Source organism: Strongylocentrotus purpuratus, unplaced genomic scaffold, assembly GCF_000002235.5.
Source record: "Strongylocentrotus purpuratus isolate Spur 01 unplaced genomic scaffold, Spur_5.0 spur5_scaffold_20, whole genome shotgun sequence".
NCBI classification, from domain to species: domain Eukaryota; kingdom Metazoa; phylum Echinodermata; class Echinoidea; order Camarodonta; family Strongylocentrotidae; genus Strongylocentrotus; species Strongylocentrotus purpuratus.
In genome coordinates, this window is record NW_022145606.1 from 31,256,805 (window position 1) to 31,283,481 (window position 26,677).

At 37.8% G+C, this 26,677-nt stretch overlaps 1 protein-coding gene and 1 long non-coding RNA gene across 6 annotated transcripts in view; one reads left to right on the top strand and one right to left on the bottom strand.

The window, feature by feature from the left end:
* Positions 1 to 26,677, bottom strand: part of LOC115927392 (epidermal growth factor receptor kinase substrate 8-like) — a 77,881-nt gene that overhangs the window by 41,605 nt on the left and 9,599 nt on the right. For 4 of the 5 annotated variants that reach the window (XM_030993188.1, XM_030993184.1, XM_030993187.1 and 1 more), the window contains exon 2: positions 18,657 to 18,715. The gene's annotated coding sequence lies outside the window, so the exon portion shown is untranslated. Of the gene's footprint in view, positions 1 to 18,656; positions 18,716 to 19,019; positions 19,079 to 26,677 lie in introns of those variants that run through there. The other variant, XM_030993185.1, reaches the window with a different exon arrangement.
* LOC115927394 lies at positions 4,512 to 8,365 on the top strand. The gene is made up of 3 exons (XR_004065609.1): positions 4,512 to 4,575; positions 5,769 to 5,919; positions 7,050 to 8,365. It is a non-coding gene; the product is annotated as an uncharacterized LOC115927394 (long non-coding RNA).

The following is a 26,677-nucleotide window of genomic DNA, read 5'->3' on the forward strand; positions in this document are numbered from 1 at the left end:
ACAGAGCATGTATAAACAGACTTTAAAGATGATACCAAGGCTGGTTCATGAAATAAAAGCTGGAACAAAATCCAAAGGGAGTCCGATATTATATTAGGTGATATATATACAAAATCAAATAAATGTGTAATCCTAACGTTGTTTTGCTTTCAGTTTTCACACAAACATGGTAGATTCCATAAATGAATAAAAGATGTCTGTTTAGTTACATTGTACCCTCATGTAAGTTCTTTTCAAAACATTTTTTTTTATCCTTGTTCAACTTTTGTATTCTGGTCTAAACACCTGCATAAAATGCATGATGGTTCTTCAAGGTCCAAAGCAAAGTCAAATGTACATGATATGCTTTTACTAAATGATCTAAAATAATCTAAAAATAAAAAATATATATCATGCATGTACATGTAAGTATCTCCTGAAAATATGGATCACTAATACTTCTCACACTATCCTTTAATTTAAAACCAGAAATCACTAGAAATGGGTCCACTAATCTTTCACAAAACGTCCCCAACCACAATAGTTCTCTTCATTATCCTACCACGCTTTATCAACCAATGAAATAGATGATTGGAATGCATTGACCCCAGTGCCTTAGAGACCCCTCCCCATTCACATTATTGAAATTCATTGTATAGCCAAACAAGAAAATCATAGAGTTGTACAATATTCCTCTAATCTGAATGTAGTATAATAAAATATTGTTCAATAAAACAACATATACATGTAGGTAAACACACATTTGAGCATTGTTTTGAAAGAATATTTGATAAAGAATCCAGGTCCCTTTCTAGTCTGAACGCCATATAATATGTTGCTACCCAGTGTTAATGCCAAGTGTTAATGCCAAATGTTAATTTCAATATATGGTAACGTTTCGTGCAACGTTTTTTTATACAATTTTTATTCAAATTTCCTCTCGTCTGAAAAAAGGAATAGTGTGAACGTCACATTGTACATGTATGTAGATGTATCGTTTAAAATGAGGTGGTTTATCACAATCAGTGGGCATTAGATTGTCATCTAGTGACATATCAAAGCTGATCTAGTAAATATTATAGTGCCAGTTTGTGTCAGCTGATATCTCTTGAAAACCTGTTTCTTTTAACCAAATATAATTTTTTTTTTCAAGTGTGTACAGTAATAACCCTGTCACCAATATTTATTCATACATGTACATGTAGTTTTATTGCCAAACTATGATTTTTTTCTACATGTAGATGCTGTTTCTTTGTACAAGATTTGTGTAAATTTTCTTCAGTGTGAACAGGCTGTGAGATAAAGAATTAGTATCCTGAACAACTGAAAAGGCTTCTTTGGAAGTCTCTGAACCGATTCTGACCGCAAATATCTGCAATTCACATATTTTCCTTTGACCGCATTTTTCTTCATCATAGGACGGGACACACATCCTATTTCTACACTTGTTTAACCTGTTGACTACTGAATTGTATAGGTCCCATAGGCTTAATGCAGGGACCACTAGGCTCCTGTAAGCAAAGGGTTGAATTATAATGAAAGCTCTAGTTTTCTATACATTTGAATTCTTTTGTGAGCTTTTTTTAATTGTTTTGGTTAGAAGGAAATGCAGTAAATGGTCAAATTGAGTAAATAATGAGGGATGCAGTCTTGTTTATTCTCAAATGAAAATGACAGAATACCAGTAGGCTATTTTTTTGTAATATTATGAAATGTAGTGCATGAACCTTTGTTAAGTGCCTTGTAACAAATTATTTCATCCACCTGTTAGAAATACTTGTACTTCAAAAGTCGGAAAGCATATATCATACATTCCATGTTGTCCTACCTACATGTAGCAACAATAAGCAATTTGCCATCTGATTATTGAAATACAATTCAAAAGAATTCAAATTTTAAAAAAATAGAGCATTCATTATACTTTTACAAGTGTAGAAACTTAGAAATACATGTAGCATGCATATGTTCCCCATGTACATTGTATGGAGAAGAAAAATGCAATCAAATAAAATTAGGTGATATACTTTGTAAGGTAGGACTTGACAAATATTTATTTGATATAATTACAAATTGTCAATCCTGTTCTTTTTCTACACATACACATACATTGAAACCTGCGTATAAAGACTGCTCAAGTGATACATGAAAAGTGGTCTTTCCACTTGTACATCAAGACCACATTTTTTGTTTCCCTGAATAATGAAACATACTAAACAAACTTGTTCATGAAGACCACTTGCCCGGTAAAGACCAATTTTCATGCTTCGCTTGAGCGGTCTTTATATACAGGTCCCACTGTATGTCTATGTGTGTAGGCCTATGCCAACGATGACTACCAAAGTATACATGGTCAAACCACCTTAATACACGAAACGTACCGTTATAGGCAAATGAGCTGTGCTTATCCAAAGCCACTCCAGCAGACAAACATTGGTATGCAAAGCTTAGCGTTCATAGAAGAAAAGGCGATTAAAGATCCTAAATGCAAAGAGCTTATATAAAGGCCTAACCCAGATAACAATACGGCGTTGGGCCAACGTCGGCCACCGTCGGCAGGGTCGCAGTCGGCAAGCCAACGTTGGCTAATCGTTGGGCCATCGTCGCCATTTTTTACTGATAAATGGTGGCTATTGGTTGGCTCATTCGACGTTGGGCCAATGTTGGCTGAACGTTGGTCCATTGTCGCCATTTTCACTGATAAATGGTGGCTATTGGTTGGCTATTCGACGTTGGGCCAATGTTGGCTGAACGTTGGTCCATTGTCGCCATTTCTACTGATAAATGGTGGCTATTGGTTGGCTATTCGACGTTGGGCCAATGTTGGCTGAACGTTGGTCCATTGTCGCCATTTTCACTGATAAATGGTGGCTTTTGGTTGGCTATTCGACGTTGGGCTATTGTTGGTTTAATGTTGGTCCATTGTCGCCATTTTCACTGATAAATGGTGGCTTTGGGTTGGCTATTCGACGTTAGGCCAATGTTGGCTAAATGTTGGTCCATCGTCTCAATTATCACTGATAAATATTGGCTATTGGTTGGCTATTCGACGTTGGGCTAACGTTGGCTCATTGTCGCCATTTTCACTGATAAATGGTGGCTTTTGGTTGGCTATTCGACGTTGGGCCAATGTTGGCTGAACGTTGGTCCATTGTCGCCATTTTCACTGATAAATGGTGGCTATTAGTTGGCTATTCGACGTTGGGCCAATGTTGGCTGAACGTTGGTCCATTGTCGCCATTTTCACTGATAAATGGTGGCTATTGGTTGGCTATCCGACGTTGGTCTAATGTTGGCTGAACGTTGGTCCATTGTCGCCATTTTCACTGATAAATGATGGCTATTGGTTGGCTATTCGACGTTGGGCCAATGTTGGCTGAACGTTGGTCTATTGTCGCCATTTTCACTGATAAATGGTGGCTTTTGGTTGGCTATTCGACGTTGGGCTATTGTTGGTTCAATGTTGGTCCATTGTCGCCATTTTCACTGATAAATGGTGGCTTTGGGTTGGCTATTCGACGTTGGGCCAATGTTGGCTAAATGTTGGTCCATCGTCTCAATTATCACTGATAAATGTTGGCTATTGGTTGGCTATTCGACGTTGGGCCAATGTTGGTTGAACGTTGGTCTATTGTCTCATTTATTACTGATAAATGGTGGCTTTTGGTTGGCTATTCGACGTTGGGCTAACGTTGGCTCATTGTCGCCAGAGACACTGATAAATGGTGGCTATTGGTTATTCGACGTTGGGCTAAAGTTGGCTCAACGTTGGTCCATTGTCTCAAATATTACTGATAACTGTTGGCGTTTGGTTGGCTATTCGACGTTAGGCCAATGTGGGCTGAAAGTTGGACCATCGTCTCAATTTTAACTTATAAATGTTGGCTATTGGTTGGCTATTCGGCGTTGGGCCAATGTTGGCTTCATGTTGGTCCATCGTCTCAATTTTTTTTTTAAATGGTGGCTTTGGGTTGGCTTTTCGACGTTGGGCTTACGTCGGCTGAACGTTGGTCCATCGTCTCAATTTTAAATTTTAAATGTTGGCTTTTGGCTGGCCATTCGATGTTGGGCCAATGTTGGCTGAACGTTGGTCCATCGTCTCAATTATTACTGATAAATTGTGGCTGTTAATTGGCTATTCGACGTTTGGCTATTAACGTTGGCTCAAAGTTGGTCCATCGTTTCAAATTTTACTGAGAAATGGTGGATATGTTGGCTAATATACGCGACGTTGGGCCAACCTTGGCTTAACGTTGGTCTATATATATGGGTGTCGAATCTTACGTAATACCTATTGTTCAGGGGGGGGGTGAATGAATAGATCATCCCCCCCCCCCCTGATGAATAGGTATCAATGACAGATCGACACCCATGGTCTATATCGTCTCCATCTTTACTGATAAATAGTGCTTGTATATATTGGTTGGCTATATGACGTTGGGCCAACGTAGCAAATACGACCTAGTACCGCTACATCCGGGTAAAAAAAATTGCATGCGTGCGCATGCCCATGTGCTCATGCAATTAAATTGCAACGTACGTCAGCCATATCCTGTCCATTTGTCTGGACCAGTTGCCGGGGAGTACCAACACTGCATGGTAAATGAATGATTTTCTTTCTCTTTCAACGTTATTTTTGTGAGCATGTCGCGTGAAACTGATAAATTGTATAGTGTGAGAACTCCCCGTCACAAAGCGAGGGAAATAGCATGAGAAATTGTTAAAGTAATCATTGATAATTCCCTGTCCAAACGAGTGTATCGCTCTGCGTACGCTTAGCATGCACACCCGCTGCGTGCAATTGAAGTGTGAGTGATGGCTATGATGGCTATGATGGGGGCCGAAGTGTCGGCATCAGATGCATTGAGTGTTTGCCGTGATAAATGTTAATATGTTCCTGACTTAGAGTTAGACCTAGGTGATGTATTGATGCATCATGTTGCAGCGTCCGTGACAGTGATGATGTTCATCCTAATATGCAATATCGACCATGAATCAAATGATTGTGAATCTGTTGGTGTTACAAGTGTTGAAGGTGCTGATGCATTGTTGGAAAGACCAATTGAATCAAATAGAGCTGAATGGGAAGACACATCATTCTTTTTATCCATATCTAAATGATATTATAGTCTCTGATACTTTCAGATTTAGAAGTAGGTCTATACTATACTCTGTAGTAGCTCCATATATGCTGATGATGATTCAGTTCGAAAAGGAATAAATTACGAGATTGGGCTGTGAATTAAGATATCCCGCTAGTACATGTTTCTAGCCTCCTGAAATCTTACAAGGGAGTGTGCCAAGTCTGCCAAAATATGCAAGAACTTTGTATCAACACATTTAGTGGATTGTGAGTGTGATGTGAAAGAGGTAGCTGGTGGGAATTACCCTCATTTTGGCATTTGCAATAATTTAAAGTCGCAATTGGCCAAGAACCTCAATTTGATCAAATAGTAAATAGGAAAAACTATTGGGGGCGGGGGTAACACTGATCGATCCCATAATTTTCATTCACAATTTTCATTCACAAATTTGATTATTGCTGCATTTTTATTCTCATTTTCAAATTAGTTTTTATTGTTTACGCACATGTATATTAAATTGCTATAATTTGAACTGAAGGTAAATATTCTAATTATTTATTTTTAAAATTCTGACGTTCTTTATTAATACATTCAATTTTATATAGCTCTTCCAAATCCCAATACTTTTTTCTCCCATAATCCCTACAATTCTGAAATTTAAATATTAAATCCTGCATTTCATATCGTCAACTTCACAACAAATTCCAGATTCCTCTACCCGTTCAGATCCAGCTACCCCTACCTCGATCATCCAGAACAGCATCAACAGCACCAAGGACCCCTTCGACATCGACCCCATCAACCTCCAGAACACTGTCGACCCCAACGACCCCATTGACCTCAACATTCAGAAATATGGGTATGTCATTTGGCATTTTATTCATTTTGTATTTAGTTATACATGTAGACAGGATACCACTTCTTAGTATTCGTTATAGTTGTGCCCTGCACACAAAGTACAAATGTACTGGATTAATGTACGTTTGTGTAGGACATAGCTGCTAACGGATGCTAGTATCTTTTTCCTGATTATATTGAGAAACTGCATTGTGATCACTTACAAAACTATTCAACAACAACAAATCATGAAATACTGCTTATAGCAGTATTTTTTTGGAAACAATTCTGAGTGCAGGGTGCCACAAAAAACAAAACACAGTCAATTGATTTGTTTCTTGTATAAGCAACTAACGATATAGCTTTGTGTTTTTGTTTCTACTTTGAAGCCCCTCGAGCTCTCTCAAGTATTGGGAGCTTACATAAATACAAAAAAAAAGTATTGGGAGCTTCACATTTCACTTCAATGTTATAATGATGTGAAAGAAAATGCCACTCTTCTTCAAACATTTGTCCTAAAAATTAGAAAGAATACAAACTTGCTAACTAAGGGTTTTGTGTTGTATGCAGAAAACGCAAATTTTGTATTCTTTCATCCATATTCTACTTCAAACACATTTGTTAGGGCAATATTCTATTTGCAGAAGTGTCCGGTGTTAATGACATCCTCTTTTACATCATACCATTTAAGTGAGATTGTGCCATCTATTCTTTGGCTAATTTTGGGATCCAACACTTAAGAGGGGCTTTAAACTGTTATCAATCAAGCATCTCAACACTGAGCAAACAGATACTACAAATTGGTTCTTTCTATTGAAGAATATTACTGCCATTTTACCTCAAATGTATATTTCCTTTGTTAAGAAGAGCGTTTGATGCTATTCTAATTAAACAAGACAAAAATAAAAGAAATCCATTCCTTTCTAATTTCCATACGTCTGGGTCATTCGCTCTAAAGTTTGAACAAAGTTATTTTCATGACAAAGTACTTCTATCCATGAAATTTCATCAAAACTAGGGAGGATGTGCCACTCAGGACTACTTCCCTTGAATGCCGTACTATTTGATTAATATCCGTACTATTTCAAGGTGATGTTTCCATGATCTGCTTTTAAATCTTGTTTGGTTTCTTTCTTCTTTTTTTTGCCGCAGATGTCGAAGTTGTACCACCACAAGCTAGACAAGATTTTGATTCCGACTAACCCATTCTTTAAAGGTCCATTGCCTTAGGAAATTAAAACTTTTATGTCTTGTATCAAGACCCTTTTAAAGCAACATAATAACAATTGTTTCATAAATAAATGCCTCCTTATATTTTTTACAATTTTTTGAAAACCTCTCCAAGTTGCTCGTCTAATGGTGGACCCCGACCCTTACAATTCTCAGAGTTCCTCGGAATGATTGACCAAAGGATTAGTGATGTTATATCAAGAACGATCTCCGCTTAGGCAAGCTACGGTGCTTGCTAGCCAGCTCTGCAGGCATTATGTTTTGTACACAAACATAAACAATAACTTTTGTTATTAAAGAGTGTGCTATGCATCTTTACTTGTTATTTATTGTGGTGAAATTTCACTAATGGCCCAATTTTAAAAAGAGAGCTATACCATGAGTCGAAGAAGGTCGTAATTGATTTGAATGCCTGTATAACGTGTCAACTAAATGCATGCTATAAAGAATTTCAAAGGTAAGAAAAAAATGTTTCATATATCTAAGTGACTGAATGTTTTTCGTACTACCTTCTTCTCAATTTAAAGAAATATTGGAAGTGGTATATCAGAGTGAAGAAACTTGTGTTTTTCCCTTTACAAGCTCTGCTCTTTCTTACTTCACTTTCCTATTTCCTCTCTTGTTATATAAACATTTAGCGATTGCTTTACTTCACACATTCAAGCAATGTATACTATCCCTCCTAAAAAAAACAGTTTGTAGATGTGTTAACAATAGATATGGCGACGAAATGTATCAGCATCTCTGAAATGCCTAAGCATAAAAAATGTTGGCAATTTCTCTGAATTTTATTTTTTATTTTTATGGAACATTGTTTACATTAATTGCCTAGTTCTTGGTATGCAAATGGTGGACACTTTATTAATTTCTTTATATTTTTGTGCTGTACATATGTAGAGGAATCTTTTCATAAGCAATCGTGTTCGTCTGCCAGAAAGTTCGTTTTGTTTTACTCGGGAAGTTGTGAGGATTGTTTATTATATTCGTACAATGAATTTCAGTATGTTATGTTGTGTTACGTGTAAGCGACAATTCATTTTATAACAGCTCCTGTCGTCCTAGCATTCATTGATAGTAGGCCTATATTGTGACACATTGAGATACCTTGAACTTGAAACTATGTTTACATCTTTTTTCGAATTCAAACGAAAATACAAAAGAAAGATGTACAATCATTGTATTCACATTTACAACAGTTTGTTTATTACACATAAAATAAAGTATGTTTTATCACAAAATCAGTTTATTTTCCTTGTTCTTTTGTTTTGGAGGGGGATGTATTCAGAGCAAATTCTAAGAAGCAAGATGGTGAACTTTTCATTAAAATGGGACAAATAAGTTGTTATCAAGTTTTGATAGTGATTAAAATGTACAAGATAATAGACATGACGAAATTAAATAACATGTCCCTCTTGCTTCAATATTGTTATTATACATATCTTCCAGAGGGATCTAAGTCGAGTTCTATAATGAACTTTTCTCAAATTCAGTCTAATTTTGATGAAATTGTTACTATCTTCATTTTGTGGATTTTGCTCTGTTTATTTATTTAATCCAATCTTAAACTACTTGGCTTTTCCTTGCCACGTTGTGATGCATGTGTTTGAATGATTGTACATGTCCGATGTAGTATGATCTTGACGATGTTCTTATGAACGGACGACTGATGTTGGTGTGAATATGTTTTTGAGTTGGTGTTGGTAATGTCAGAAGGATGTTGGCATGAACTGGAAAGGGGAGGTACAACGTCGGTACATGGTGGGATACGGGTTGGCATAACGTTGCTTCTACGTCGGCAAATGGTGGAGAAGAGGTTGGCATAACGTTGGTCTAGCATTGGCACATGGTGGAGGAGGGGTCGGCACTTGGTGGGAAAAGGGTTGGCATTATGTTAGGACAACGTCGGGGAGACGTCGGCACATAGTGTAAAAGGGGTTGGCATTACGTTGGTCCTACGTCAGGGAGACGTCGGCACATGGTGGAAAAGAGGTTGGCATTACGTTTGTCCTATGTCGGCATATGGTGGGATAGGGGTTGACATGACGTTGGTCATACGTCGGGGGGACGTTGGCCCGATGTTGGCTTAATGTCATTTCGTCGCTGTCGAGCCAACGTTGGCCCGCCGGCAAGAAAGCCGTTGGCCCAACATCACATTGGCGACGATGGCGCAACGTAACAGCCCACGACGTCGGCACATGGTGGGATAGGGGTTGGCATAACGTTGGTCCAATGTCGGAACTACGTCGGCACATGGTGGGATAGGGGTTGGAATAACGTTGGCCCTACGTCGTGGAGACGTCGGCACATGGTTGAAAAGAGGTTGGTATAACGTTGGGCCAATGTCGAGGAGACGTCGGCACATGGTGGGATAAGGGTTGGCATAACGTTTATCCAATGTCGGAACAACGTCGGCACATGGTGGGATAGGGGTTGGCATAACGTTGGTCGTACGTCGGCTCATGGTTAAAAAAGGGTTGGGACGACGTTGGTCCAATGTCGGAAAGACGTCGGCATACGGTGGAAAAGAGATTGGCATAACGTTGGTTCAATGTCGGGAGGACATCGGCACATATGGTCGGATAGGGGTCGGCATAACGTTGGCCCGATGTTGGCTTAATGTCATTTTGTCACTGTCGGGCCAACGTTGGCCCGCCGGCAAGAAAGCCGTGGGCCCAACATCATGTTGGCGACGTTGGACCAACGTAACAGCTTACGTTGGCCCCACGTTGGCGTAACGTCGTATTGTTATCTGGGAAACCACCCTTAAATTCAGCTTTAAATCGTTGCATCTCCTTCTCCTTCTCTCGCTTGCACGGTGCGGAAACTACTGCAGGTGTCTCATTCTATTCACAATTGGCCATAGAAACCTTAGTAACTCTTGGATATTCCAAGGTTAGATTTTCAACGGAAAAAGCGGTTAAAACCCTTTCTTACAGTTTAAATGAATCACTTTTATTCTCCTCAAATTCGAAACAATTATTTTCACTTTCCCTTTTATTAATAAATGACCTACCGGTAGGCTTCTAGAGCGATTCTATCTTCATGGAAAATACCAATGTGCTTTATAATGAATAAAGCAACAAAATTACAGATAACTTCTATTAAATGGAGGATATGAAATATCAAAATAAGAACAAGATTGATCACTACACTTATCACTATTTCATAGTTTGAAAAAATATATATGAGATGAGACAGTTTTGAGAATTAAAATTACAAAATATCAAGAGGAAGTTGCCAATGTGCAAATAAGTGTCAATAAAGTTACAGTAGAGCTGTGAAAATGAGAAATGGTAGGCAGTAAGCATAATATTTGAGAAGGTGAATCTTGGGTCTATTTTTGAAATTTTGAAGATTATTACACAATACAGTCCGATACTGATAGTAAGTAATAGACTTACATGCATGAGTAAGGAAATGAGAGAAAGAGGGGAAAGAAGGAGAGAAAAGGAGAGAAGGAGAGATAGGGAGAGAAAAAGAGAGATGACAAAGCAAATATACAGCTATTAGTATTAGAGAGATAGGAAAAGAGTCAAAGAAAAAATTAGAAACATAAAACATAAATCAAGGTGCCATGAAAGAGAAAGAATGAGAGACATAATTAAATGTAGAGTCTAGACATTAGGTGATAGTGAGAGAAAGGATAGCAATGGAGGATGGAGAAAAAGAGGTTGAAAGACTTCAGAGAGGGTAAGGGACAGAGAAGGCCCGTCTTCATCAGCTCGAGATTGTCAAATATCCCGCTATTTCAACTATCCTGATCGCAAATGATCCAGTTAAGTTGTGTCTTCATCAGCCCGAAGTTGCAATCAGCAGGATATTTGGTCGAGATAATCATCCCAAGATATTTTGTGGGCTAGTTTGCAAAGTATCTCGCTATTTGGCAAAATTTCCCGCTATGTGTCTGGTGCGTCTTCACCAGCCCGAAGACTCACACTATGCGCGAAAGCTGAGCTAAATTCCCAAGCTTGAGTTTCAAGTTTCGAGGTTGAGTCTCGAGCTGATGAAGACGCGATTTGTAACTTCAGGATTATTTTCCAAATCAGAAATAGCATGCTATTTGGCAATCTCGAGCTGATGAAGCCATACCTAGAAAGAAGCAATGGTAGGAAGGTTTGCTTGCATCAAACTAACCAATTTTGCAAGATTCATCAGTTTACATGGTGCAAAGCAAATGAACCACAACATCGATTTCTATGCTTTCAAAATGTTTCTGGGCTTGCATGTTGCATAAAACTTACCATTGATGGTAACTTTGCCATCAATGTCAACTACCATGGTAACATGGCTCAACAGCCAATCAAAATCAAGGTTTACATGGTAGTTATCATTGATGGCAAAGTTACCATCAATGGTATGTGTTGTGCAACAGGGAAACATGTAAAGTGGTCTTTATGTACAGGTTTCAATGAAAAATCATATTCAAGGGAATACCCAAATAGTGGTCTTTATAGACAGATGGTATTTTGTATACAGGTGATCCCTTAAACATGACTGTGCATGTATGTTTACAGTGTGTGTTGGTCAACACAAACAATTATAAATGGTTAGACCACATTAATACACAAATTGTACCATGACATCATAATTTTCTATACTTTTCTGGAGGGCTATGAAGGAGAGAGAGAGAGAGATGAGGGAGAACAAGAGAGAGGGTGAGAGAGAGAGATACATGTATGGAGGGAGATAACAGTTTGCATGTATACTTTCCTCTTACATGTACACACTCTCAGCATTTCTTTTTTCATTTTCACCCTCCGCTTGACAGTACCCCCTCTGTACTCACCCCCACGCCATTGTCCTACCTGCATTCCTCGGAACAATGGGGGCTCTCTTCGCTTCAATAGGATTCGCCCCCAAGAGTCAGCTCAGATTTAAATCTTCAACTGGCTGTTTAGTATTGTTTTCCAGCACTTGCCAAATGCATGCATGTATTGTGTGCGGAGTGCTTCCTTTGCCAAAGATAATCCCATCTGCAACAATATGGGCTTCTAGCTTTCTCCCTTTCTCTCTCTCTCTCTCTCTCTCTGTCTATTGCATTCTATACTGTCAGTTTCTTTCTCCATTTCTCCCTTGCTATTGCTGTTTATTTCTCTCTCTGTATCTATCTCTCCCTCTCTCTCTCTCTCTCTCTCTCTCTCTTTCTCCCTCTCTCTCTCTCTCTCTCTCTGTTACATTCTATACTGTCAGTTTCTTTCTCCATTTCTCCCTTGATATTGCTGTTTATTTCTCTCTCTGTATCTATCTCTCCCTTTCTCTCTCTCTCTCTCTCTCTCTCTCTCTCTTTCTCCCTCTCTCTCTCTCTCTGTTACATTTTATACTGTCAGTTTCTTTCTCCATTTCTCCCTTGATATTGCTGTTTATTTCTCTCTCTGTATCTATCTCTCCCTTTCTCTCTCTCTCTCTCTTTCTCCCTCTCTCTCTCTCTCTCTCTCTGTTACATTCTATACTGTCAGTTTCTTTCTCCATTTCTCCCTTGATATTGCTGTTTATTTCTCTCTCTGTATCTATCTCTCCCTTTCTCTCTCGCTCTCTCTCTCTCTCTCTCTTTCTTCCACTCTCTCTCTATGTTGCATTCTATACTGTCAGTTTCTTTTCCTCTTTCCCTTGCTGTATCTTTCTCTCTCTGTTTATATCTCCCTTGCTCTCTCTCTCTCTCTCTCTCTCTCTCCCTCTCTCTCAGGCACCATCCATACATGTATTTGCCATCTATCCGTTAATAGCTGCAAAAATATACATGTATGCTACCAACTGCAGTACATGTACATCTCTCGATCTCTCTTTCTCCCTACGCTTTCGCCCTGTTCATATCGGCCACCTATTCTTACTGAAAGCAGCCGCCGCTATGTCTACAGGTATACTACATGTAGTTTGCCATATAACCCGCTATTTTTACTATCCCGATCACAAATTAACCAGTTAATTTCCATCTTTATCAGCATGCAGTTGCAATTAGCTGGATATTTGGTTGAGATAGTAGCCGTCTAATTTAATTGCGCCTGTCAATGCAAGTTTGTGATGAGCGTATCTGGTGAAGAAACAATTTCAAGCTAATAGAAAATATCACCAGTCTGAAAATAGGGGATTATTTGGCAAACTTGAGCTGATGAGGACAGGCCTATTGCCACAGTTCCTCCAACCTGATAGCAACCACTTCCTCTATCAGGAGAAAAAACCTACCCAAAACTGGAAAAATTGGGGCATTCCTCAACATTATGAACAGTGCTTACAGAAAAATACCACACTATTATGGTATGGTTATGGTATCATGCATGCACTTCCCTATCAAGATGAACTGTGGAGGAGAAATTGCATAACGAGGCATATCAAAATATTACGGTTGTGCAGATATGAACTGAGCTATTCTTAGCATTTCCATTCTTTTCTTTCCCTCTTTCTCTGTCTCTCTATAGGGCTCTCTCTCTACAGTTGTATCTCTCTCTTTCTCTCTCTCTCTCTATCTTTCCCTCTCTCTTTCTCTCTCTACGTCTCTTTCTCTCTATTTTCTCTCCCTCTCTCTCTTATGTCTCTCACTCACTTACTTTCTCTCTCTCTCTCTTACTCTCTCTCTCTCTCTCTAGTGTTCTCATGTTTTTTGTTTGTGTTCGGTTTCCGTTTTCAAGGTTTGCACTTACTGTGAAGGCATTCTGAGCATACGTCATGTAGTGTTTCCTTTTTTCCTATTGTATGAAAAAGGCGAGGAATTTAATTGACATCATTGCTGTGTAATGTTCCAGAAATATATTTTTGTCCATAACACGTCTAGCCAACTACAGCAATATACATTGAAGGGCTACAGTAGATATCAGGAACTTGACTTATGAAATACGCAGATTTATAATAGTCTACAAAGAGAGGCCCCTACATTTTGGGTTCCCATATTTATAAAATGCGAACGTGGAATTATGAGCTTTACAATGTAATTGGTAGAAGTACCATTTGGCAAAGAACAGAAGTATAACTGCAAGAAAAAGGTACTGGTACATGTCAAATTTATGTCAGAATAGTCAGAAAATAGCATTTAATGGGTGTCCATACTCAAGCCAGAAAATAGTTTGTAATACAGTAAAACCTGCTTTAGTGGCCACCTGTCTACAAAAACCACATTTTCTGTTTGCTTTGAAAATGGTTTCTCATTGAAACATGTAATAAAGGAGCCGTCTACAAAGACCACCTGTCTACAAAGACCATTTTGTTGTGTTTCCCTTGGGCGGTGGGTATAGACAGGTTTAACTACAGTATATAATAATAAAGGTAATAATCGAGTGACACTGACAGAGATGTCTGAAATTGCATTATGCATCTTTTCTTATCATGACTATTGAGGAACATGCAGTGATTCAAACTGCATGGAGGATATAGTGAACAATGTATAGGTGCTTACACTGTAAAATCCCCATATCTTTCATAACAATGCATGCATGTAATAAAGGCATCCAGGGTCGTATGAAGAAACCATTATTCATTGAAAGACGGCCTTAAGATTTATCACGCATACAGTGTACATGCAAAGCAGATCATAGAAAGGAGGGAGAGAGAGAAAGAGAGAAAGGGGGCAGAAAGAAAGAGAAAGAGAGAGAGAGAGAGAGAGAGGGGGGGCAGAAAGAAAGAAAGAAAAAGAGAGAGAGAGCTAGAGAGAGAGAGAGAGAGAAAGGGGCAGAAAGAAAGAGAAAGAGAGAAAGAGAGAGAGAGAGGGGGGCAGAAAGAAAGAAAGAAAAAGAGAGAGAGAGAGCTAGAGAGATAGAGAGAGAGAGAGAGAGAGAGAGAAAGGGGCAGAAAGAAAGAGAAAGAGAGAGAGAGAGAGAGAGAGTTAGAGCTACCTGTACAGAAAGAAGGGAGGGGAGGGTATATAAGAGAGTAAAAAGATATACACAGTGTAGAGTTCAAGCGACATGTATACAGGCTACATGTAATACAGAAGAGGTTAAGTGAGGGAGTGAGAGAGAGAAAGAGAGAGAAACGGGGAAAAAATACACGGGTCTTGGGCAAATTCGCCCCCAGAAATGCCAAAAAAGCCCCAAAAATGTGCATAGAGTTCAATGCAAAACATATTAATGAGTGTTATATTCATGCAAGCAAGCTTGAAAAGTTACCCCCAAAATGATTTAAATAATTTTTTTTCATGGAGATAAAGAGACAGAGTCAGAGAACTACATAAAAAATACACATTTAAATAGATTCTTAGCGAACGGACTGCAGAGTTAATGACAAGCCAAAGGCTAAAGTATACATGTATGTATTCAGATCTTCTCTAGATAACACACTATGAAACTGGAGTTTCTCACGCTCTCCTTCTATTTGGTTGTCTGTACGTGTGTCATGTATCTCTGTCTCTGTCTCTCCCCTCTCTCTCTCCCTCCCTCCCTCTCTCTCTCTCTCTCTCTCTCTGTCTCTGTCTCTCTGTCTGTCTCTCTCTCTCTCTCTCTCCCTCCCTCCCTCCCTCCCTCTCTCTCTCTCCCTCCTTCCCTCCCTCCCTCCCTCTCTATCTCCCTCTCTATCTCCTTTTCTCTCTCTCTCTCCTCTCCCCGTCTCTATCTCACTCTCTGCCCTTCCTCTTCACCCCCTCTTCTTATATACCGGTCCCGGGTCCCCTCCCCCTTTATCCATCCCTACCTCCCTTCCTCTCTCTATATATTATATCGAAATAATCAGATTACTTTCATCATACTTTAGAACTTGGAGCTTAATTGCTTTCATCGTTCTCAATGACGCTTCAATGGTGTGTAAGGCATTTTTGTCGCATTCGTCCACAACCCCTCAATGCAATGCCCTCTACATGCCTTATGTTGACTTGCCTACATGTATATGAACATGTCACCGTCATTGATACCAGATGAGTGAACTTGAAATATTTGGAATATTTGCCGGCGATCAAAGGGACTTCACTGCACACAATGACCGACCAGTGCGCAAGTTCCTACAATGAAACGCCAGGCTAAACTGATTGTTATGTGTGTCCAATCATGCGCTACGTCATATAAGTAGGTGGGGGGCAATGAAGCCCGTAGAGGTGGGTCATAAATGTTTTCATAACTCTTCGTCCATTTCCCTGTCAAATTTCCATCCAATTTATTGACGATCTGCATTCAACATGCCTGAGTCATTGTCACACCTCCCCTAATAACAATAACTCTTTCATCACTGAAGCATGGTTCCTAAATATAAACATCGGAAGCTATTAAAGATAAACTCCAGTTCTGGTAAAAAAAAAAATAATTAATTCTCACAGAATCAAACGAAACACACTGAATGTTCAAGATTACAAATAAATGACATGTGCCAAACAATTTTGGAAGAAAATGTATACTGGCTGAGTAATGAGCATAGAAAGACAAGGAAATCAAGGTAGTACTAGCCCCAACACCATGTGTGTTGTCCCATATATAGCTTTCTGTGTACAGTGCTTGTTACTTTACCAAGACTCGGTCAAATTTAGTATGATTTTGATGACTCCAGAACCTTGCAGTGCACACCAATACTTACATGCTACATGATCAACTGTTTCTGATCCTTTCCACACCTTTTCTTTCACAATGCAATCGCATTACCAGTACTAAAGTTTATCTTTAAGGACGTGATTAGCCATTATGAATAAATATGTACAAATACACATACATGTATAAGGATTTAGCCTAATTTGACATCTAGGGGGGAATGGAGTAGAGAGAGAGTGAGAGAAATGTAACTTATATACCGGTATTCATCTTTTGTATTAATTTTGTTTTCTGCTGGTTTCTTACATCAAATATTAAGTCGAGAGGGAGCAAGAGAGACAGAGAGAGAAACTTCACTAATATATTCATTTTTGTGTTAAATGTCTTTTTTCTGCTGCTTTGTGACATTGCATATGAAGTAGAGAGGGAACAAGAGAGAGACAGACAGACAAACAGACGGAGAGAGAGACAGACAGACACACAGAGAGAAACGCAAGTAATATATTCACTTTATGTTAATAATGTCCATTTTGTCTGCTTTATTACATCGATGACATAGAGACAACCTAGATGTAATTAAAACTAGATTAGTCACACTTTGGTGCCTGTGCAAAATACTTCATTATATTTTGATATCAGCATATTAAGTGCATGTACACACACGTGTATCATATTTGTTCAATTTAATATGTGGAGCCAAGCTCCTACATGTAAACCAATCAGTTTGTTTTGACATTCAGTGTTTTTGTATTCAATAACATATCTGAGAGTTTAGAACACGAACCAAAACAAATTCAGAAACAGACAGAACATTTACTTCTGAAAATGCATGTACCGGTACATATACATGAACATGTTTCGATGAAACATTAAAGAATATACTGTAAATAATAATGTAATAATATTTACCTTAATTAGTTACCAGTAATAGTATAACATTTCTTTGAATTTGAACCTCTTATTCATTTGACGTTGTGACAATTGAGGTGTCTCCTTCCAAATTCTTCTTTAAATAATTGACAAATGCATTTCCTTAATGAATCTCTATGTTTGTATAATTTTTTTTTAAAGGTTATTTTCCCACATTCTTAATCAGCTGCAGCTACGTAACTGTTTCCAATGCAAGATTAATCTATAACAGTGTTAAAAAGGATTGCAAAGGGAGGCAATAAAGAATGGAAATTATTTGCAAAAGCTGTTGTGTTCTACAAAGCAGTTCTTCTGTCAATTACTACCTACTGTCTTGTGCAAAGGTGCACGTATGGCAAACAAGCAACCATGCAGATCGAGAGACAAAGAAGGCAATCAAAGTGTTTTTTGGTTAAACTATCCCATAGTCTACGATGTCACATGTCAGCAAATCTCAATCTTTGATATTAATCTGATAGCTTCGTATTGAAAGGAGGACAAATCCAAACAGAGGCTTAAAAGTTTAAAACCTACCTAGGCAAAGAGATTGATTTGAAAAAAGATAGAATTGAGTTGAAAATGACAGGTGGAAACTGGAAAGCCTCACAAAAGACGGAGAGAAAAAAACATTTATCAGCCTACTTAAAACTTGAGTTCTGATCAAGTGATAACATTTTTAAAAGAGATGTCTAGAAGCAATGGGGACAGGTTGATTATGCGGTGCTTCAGAATTGGTGTACAATGTCAGGTTTCGCAGTCATCAAAATGATAGGAAATTGATTTAATCTTGCGGAAAATCACATGAACTGCACATGGAAGTTGGTATATGGGACTACAAACACACATGGCTTGAAAGACCACAGCTCTTTCACATCATGAAAGCTAAGGTCAAAAGTAACAATCTTTGGATGATAGATTTTACCATACTCATTTTCCCCAATAGACTGTAGTGTTATAAAAACCGTTAGGACAACGCAAATTCGATTTTGATTTCCAATCATAAATATCTGGATAATCAAACAGGCGATCGGCTTGTAAAAGTCATGGGGTTCCTGACTGACCTAAAGGTTTACAATTATCATTGCAGCATGAGCTAAATCCAGGATTTTGTTTCAGAATCTGAGACAAAGATACCCAATCCCTTCAACACCGAATTGAATACTCATTAGGATAATAAACCACAAACCTGTGAAATCACATGTGAGTTGAGACGATCATAGTGTGAACATCAAGACCAGAGATATCCTGCAAAGAAGAACAAACGAGAAAGAGAAACAAGAGATAGATGTTATTCTCAAAATCAACAGATAGTTTGCAATCTAAAACATCACTGCACTACCTATAGCTACTTGCGCCCTCTTTCCAGCCAGCAATGCCTAAGCAGTACCCGTTCATCCCCCATGATGCCCTTTTTTTTATGTTAATTGAGAGCTGACTTGATGAGATAACCACCTGCAAGTGACCTCACAGGGAGGTCTAATCCCTCCATGCCAAACTAGTGCAGAGGGGGCTATAAAAGGTATCACATAATTTTTGAAGCTACACCAACCTTGAATTTTGTAGGCAAGCATTTGACTACTCCTGTGGACTTTCTCAATCCAAGTGATCGGTTACCCATTGGGGGAAACTGGCAGAACTCTTAAAGAGCGATTGAAAGAACACATAAGAGCCTTCAGAATGCGTAACCCGGCCATCCCATTCAGCTTTAGCTGAACATGCCCTCAACACAAGACATATTATTGGATGGGATGATGCACTCATTGACTTTGAAAGCAACTTCTGGTCAAAAAAGGTGAAAGAGTCAATATGGATTAACAGGATTAATCCTTCATTAAACAGGGACTGAGGATACCTATTGTCACCTATTTTTGGTCCAGTGATCGCAGGACACCAGGCAGCGCTGAGAAAACGTGTGACTATGATCACATGGCTTGAGAAAGTCCACAGGAGTGGACGAAAGCTTGCCCACAAAATTCAAGGTTGGTAGAAGCTTTAATAATGTCATTATACCATTCCAAATAACATTATATGATTATCCCCAATCGAAGAAAGATTTCCATATTTTGTTCAAATTTTAAATGGTAGTCATGACTTCTGGCAATGATTTTAAAAATTATTTTGATGTTTGTTTTCTCATAACTCAAGAATGACAGGTTTAAAAAGGACATTTATTAAATACTTCTAGATGTAACTGTAAACTTTAATATGTCACATTCTCAAGAAATATTAATCAGTACAAATCTAGGTTTCACATATTTAAATATTTCAAAACTTGGGAAGGGTATGAATAATTTAATTCAGTTGTTAACTGTAGTTTCCTGAATAGAATCCAACAATAATTCGAATTCAATAATAATGATTGAAGAATTGATCCAGTAGATCTACTTGGTGACACTGTTTAGTTTTTCGCAAGTTTATTAGATGAGGAAAAATAAGTGATAACCTGATCAAAATACATTTTGGGTTGTTTTAGCCATTTATCACACATCACAGAATTCATGCATTAAACAGCATGTGAAGAAGATTGTCTGTACTTAGACCTATATGTAGCTATCCTATTGCATAATAAGCCATTTAGAACATTTTACTTCTGCCAAGTTTCTCACTTAAGCCATTTACTTCTCACTAAAGCCATTTAATTTTCAAGATTGCAGTAAATCTAGAAATGTACAGTGATGTCAGAAGGTGAATAGGACAAAAGCTAGAAAACAGCGTAATTACTTGAGTCAGAAAGTAGCTCCTAGAATCTGGTCAAAAAGACCCATCGACTGCTTCATTTACCGGTAAACAAATTACACAGGGTACAGTAAGTTCATTCCAATTGCCTTTCAATTCTATGCCAGAGCTCTCAAAATTACAGTCTATCTTTAAGTTGTCAATAAGGTGAAGATAATCTTTAATCTGTTGTTAAAACTCAACTCGATCCGTTTTTCTCTCATGGTCCAAACACATCAACTGCATTGCACTCACAGCACGCTTCACTCAAACTATTCAAATCTACAATGTACACCAGAGGTGAATATGCACGTATATTAAATTGTTTTTAAAACTGAAGTCAAAACTTTTTTCTATTTCACGGTCAAAAACCCGTCACCTGCATAATGAACAAATTACTCAGAGCAAACTTATTCTCTCAAAGTTAAATGCCATTCAATGCCATTCAACGCTACATTTTATGCCAGAGCTCACAATTAATTTCTAAACTGTTGCGAAAACTGAAATCAATACTATTCCGTCTATTTGAAGATCTCACACTTCTGAAATGAACTTAGCAACTTCCAGCACAACTAACAGTTTTCACATAACTGCCGCAGTGAAACTAGTCCATGACAACGACATACATAGCGAGGACTCAACTGAATTTCAAAATAAACTTCAGCCAAAGAACTCAAAGGTGCAGCTATTCCAGTTCAACAATGGTTGTGTATACAGTCAAATGTTTTCTGTAATAATCTTACTCTGGAACTGTGGGCGTAACAGATCAAAGAAGTCGTGCTACTCCAGTCCCGCTATGTACAGAGAGTCTTGGAAATGCTGGACCTTCTATGCATGCAATCCATCATAACCTTTGAAAAGTTGTTTAAGTACATGTAACTGTAGGTTTGTTGCCCTTCATGTAACCAGAAATGGTAATACAGAGTTTGCTCGCAAACATTAAAGTGTTTTTTAACAGTTTTTGGTGTTGTGGTTCAAAATGGAGCTTTCAATGTGGTACACAGAATTAACAACCTTACAAGGGAGATGGAAGTTAGTCTAGTAGTGGTCAGCTCTACAAATTGACTCACATGGACCCTGGTTTGAAACCAGGTCACAGCTTTCGGATGGTGATGTTAAAAGTTGGTCCCCAGTTGTAAACAATAATCTCTGAATGATACTAGTCTGTTAAAAACCCAAATACACACAAACACACATGCTTTAAGTTCCCTTAGCGCAAATTAAAGCTTATCTGCCATAGTTTATAGGAGGGATTAGATTGCCCTGCAAGGTCACTGGACAGGTGGTTATCTCATCAACTCAGCTCTCAGTTAACATAAGAAAAAGAGGATCATGGGGGACCAATGGTCACCGATTAGGCATTGTTTGTTATATAGAGGGCGCAAGTAGCTACAAGTAGTGCAGTGGGCCTTTAAATGATGTAACGCTTCAATAAATGCACTTTATAATGTACATGTATTCTCCTACCCTTTTGTTTTCTTTTGTATTGGTGTTCAGGTTTTCTCTGCTTTTCTTTTCCTTTTTTTCTTTTCTCAACAATACAGCATATACTTTTAAAGGGGTTGACGTTCAAAGGCCAATTGCCCTTTTTGTTAACCCCACATTCCCATAAAAAATTGTTTGCTCCTTCCCTTTGTAAAAATCTGTATACACATGTACCATGTATATCATGTTTGTATGTTTACTGTAATGTTTTTTTATAAATGAAATGAAATAAACAAATAAAAACATCCTCCTGAAGAGACAATGTAACAGTTATGTAATCTGCAAATGTTAATAGACGAACGCATAGTCTTACGTTCATCATATATTGATTTGAGCAAGGCCTATTTCATGCCATGGCAAACCTTGCGTGTACATGTAGCCTCTAGGGGTCATCTCTAACGAGCGCACATCCTGACAATACAATAGTCCAATGTGGAACTGAGATCTCTAGTATTAAGTAGAGCTTGACTGCTTGTATCAATGGGATACTCCACGGTCCTATTGAGAATCAGGCATGCATTCCCATTGTCATACTATCTTCTGGTTGATAGGAAGCTCTGCATGATGCTTGTGTGTCATGGTACTTCATAGCACTTTTGTAGAAGGCTTAGTCTTAAAGGGATCCGGTAACTTTGTCTTTAGATCCTTTAAACAAAATTAACAAATCCTTGATTTAGCTCAGCTCGCAATGATAATTAGAAACCTTTAGGCCAGTCAGGAACCCCATGACCTTTACAAGCGGATTGCCTGTCTGATTATCAAGATATTTATGATTGGATATTGAAACCAAGTTTTGTGTTTGCCAAACTATTTTCATAACACTAGTCTATTGGGGAAAACAAGTACCGTTTTTGCCGGCGATAAGGCCGCACCCCAACTTTGACATTTCCAAGAGGAAAAAATAATTGTAATTTTCTCTTAAAAGTTAAAACACTATTTTTTTTTACAAACTGATACCAAATTCATCAATATTCTTATAATTTACCGGAAGTTTAGCTAAAAAAGTGATCGCAAGCAGATTTGGTGTGCGATATACCCCTACCACAATGTACGGTGAAATGCGAAATGGCATGAAATGGAAAAACAAAATAATGACTTCGGATGGATGCTTCGCGGGAGGTCCGTTAAACAGTCCCTTCCTTAATTACTTTTGCAATGCAATGGCACAAACTTAGATCAAGATATATATCGACAAATGTTGTTTTAGGAAGTTATTTTCGTCTTCATGTCAACAATGCAAGATAAAATTGTCGGTAAGATGTTTGAAAATGTCCTGTACCATAGTGGTACAGTTATTTTACCGTTTGTAGTCCCATATGGGCAAATTTGTGCTGGTTTTGACTTACGTTTTTTTTTTTTTTTACTCTTTCGTTGTAAAGGCCGCACCCCGACTTTTTGATATTTTCTCTTCCAAAAATACTGCGGCCTTTACGCCGGCAAATATGGTAGTATGGTAAAACCGACACTCAAAGATTTGTACTTTTTTGAGGCACTTCTTGATCATTTTGAAGCGCAATCTTTTATCAGGGCTTCAATATTACACCATATCACAGACACTGATAACATGAGGTTCGTGCATCTCAGACTCAACATTATTAAACAATGCTTTTAATGTGTTGTAAAGGTTTTTTGAGGAATTTTCGGAATTTGAGGGTAGGCATTTAAAAGAAATTCCAAATAATCTCTTTATTTAACCGCATATTATGTACATCAATGCTTTATATACTAAACAGGCTACAAACAACTAATGATTTCCATTATCAATCCCACGGAGTAAAAGGGATTTCCCCTTTATCCCTTATAATCTCTTTTCTCTTCAAGACAGCCATAGTGACCATACTGTACCATCAGAGCTTAGCATTCAGAAGAACCGAAAGCTAAAAACACCTTTAACCACAAAATATATCTGTGATTTCTATTCATAAGACAACTCCCGGAAATCTAAAGAAGCATTATCAAGGCTTGCAGAGACGTGAATTGATGGCATTATCATTACAGGATTGTAAGGAAACTTCCTAGAAAATGCATGCGTTTTTCCTTGATAAAGTCTGAAAGACGATCCGCAATGTCAAAATTGTGAAGTGTGTGTGTGTGTGTGTGTGTGAGAGCGTTTTTTGTGAGAATCCAACTCTAAAATCAACCACAGAAGAATAGTGCTTAAAGACATACACTGTCTCATTAGCCTGGTTGCCGTCATAGAAATCATCAGCGCCATTGGAAAAATGTGACAGATGAATTACCAACACATTAACTGCGGTCTCATTAAACTAATTAACAATAAACCATGAAAGCCATGATCGGAATGCGAGGGTCAAATTCTGTTCAATTTGTCAATTTAAGTATCTCTTCATATTGATTACAGGTACTTCCTAGGGCTATATCCATTTTGAATGTCAATTCGTCCATGGGGAGCTTCACACAAGTGATCAATGGCAGAGCTATTCAGCAACGTTGAGAGATCAATTATTCCCCTCATTCCAAGCTATTAAAACTCGCCTATATATGAAACTACATGTATGAACAAATTGTGTGAAGCTGAGAAGCCGTGATGAATCTCAAGTATGTATATATTCTACGGTGGTATCTAAAAAAAGTGTTGATGGTGTCACTACATGTAGTTCATTGCAGCAAAAATAAAAATACATGGAGCAGAGAGTGAATTGGTCCTTGAGGTGATCAGAGAAGAACTCTGGTAAACCCCAAAAGACATCCTTTTAAAATGACAATAAAATAGATATACCTGTATATAGCTAATATACATTTGCAAGAATGTTGTCTGAAATTGTAAGAAAATGCATATTTTGATGGAAAAACAACAACTCTGAATCTCTTGACGTGTTGCTAAGTTAAAGGTAATACAAGGTTTTGGTATATCGTCATGAATTTGGTTCAAATGAACATACTGGAAGCATATGCGATCCTACAATATTCTGTGATCGTTGTCGGGGTTGAAATGGAGTCTAAAGTGATGAAATTGTAAATAATAAGCTGTTTATGTTGTATAGCTCCCTCTCAAAGTCAAGATATTAATTTAGCTATAAAACAACGTTTCTTGACTAAAATCGACCAATTGCACCTGACCAATTGACTTTTCCTGTTTGGAAATTATATATCACAACTACATATTCTGAGATTTGAATGGTCGCAGCTATCATTGTATGGCCGTAGGCGCTATTTGAAATTTATCAAAATTTACCGGGAGTACCAGTGAATTTTTATATTCAATTTTTCTTGAAAAGAGAAGTGCTTTAGGGGCTAAATTTTCTACTGCTTATAATACATCTACAGGGGCATCCAAATATATCAATATTGTAAAAAAATCACAATCAAGCCAATTTTCAAAATTTCCCAAAACTTTGTATTACCTTTAAGGATTGTAAACCTACTTTCCTTACAAAATACCTAGCCTGCACAGTACATCAACGCCAGACTTAATGTGGTGTGGTATCAGTCCAGGACTTGATCGAGCCACAGCACTTGAAAATTGCAGATGTATGGTGGATGTTATTTGTACTATTATGACATTTTTCAACTTCATAAGCAACATCTCCATTTGGATGCAAAAGAATAAAACGGTTTGTCTTCATGTACGATGTACATTGTAAGTGTCAATGTTGTGTGCGGCAAAGTGAACATAAAAGGTGTCACAAACTACTATCACAAACATCAATCTTTGTTATTGTATACATTTAACATGACTTGAGTCCATAAATCAATAATATAATGAAAAATAGATGACAGAATGTCTGACACATTGCATACAGCCATTGTCCCGCAAAACAATACCTGTCTATCGCACGATACTTTAATAATGCATGCTCGATTCATTCATGTTTTGTTACGGCCCGAATGTTAGTCCATCATAAGACATACCGGTATATATGTCACCCAAGCACAATGAAACTTCTCACTAATCATGTTAACATATTGCTCGCAAAACACGAAAGAAAATGTTCCAGATTAAATATTCATTCTCTCATGTCTTGCAGCCATATAAGTCCATAAATCAATAAAATATAATAAAAAATACAGGACAGAAAGTCTTACGCATCGCAATACAGCATACCTGTCTATCGCATGATACTTAAAGAGATGGTTGAGTTCTCGGAAGAGGTGAAAAATAATTTGTGACCGTTATCATATAATTACATGATGTATGCAAGTGTGGAAGAACATCAGATAAAAAAATGTTCCCTGAAAAGCATGGCTCTTCAAATGCTTTTGTACTCTAAATATGGCATTAACATGTACATAAAAATCGGGACAGATTTTTATGCTACATTTTTGTGTAGTCCCATATACATCTTTCTGTGTACAGTGCTCGTAACCTTACCTAGACTGGGCCAAATTTCTTAGCATTTTGATTAAGTGATGATTCCAGAACCTTGCAGTACACACCAATACTTTATACATTAGGGGGTATACTAGATGATCAAGTTTTTCTGATTGATTAAATGTTTCTTTCACAATGCAATCGCATGACCAGAACTCAACTTTATCTTTAATGCATGCTGTTTCCATGGCCCTCGCGTACACAGATAACGCGTGGCGCGCGCGCCACGCGTTCCTGATGGGCCCGACCTAACGCCACGCGTTCTTAAAAAAAATAAAAATAAAAAAAAAAAAAAAAAATCCAATTTTTTTTTTTTTTTTTTTGAAAAATCAGAAAATTCCGGATTTTCTGGTCCTAGAAATCCCCCCAAAACAGGATATTCTGAATTATTCGTAAGGATTGGCAGGTATGGTATTAAAAATTCATCAAATTACTTGTAATACTTGTAAAAAATAAATTTAAATTAGACTCTAAAAAATAAAAATAAATAAAAAAAAAAAAAAAAAAAATAATCAAATTTTTACTTTTTTTTTTTTTTTTTTTTTTTTTTTTAGGGGGGGGGGGGGGGGATCAAATTTTCCCTCGGGTCGCGCCACGCGTTTTTAATTTCTTGGCGAGAGGCCTGGCTGTTTCAATCATGTTTTGTTACATAACTCAAATGTTTGTCCATGTTG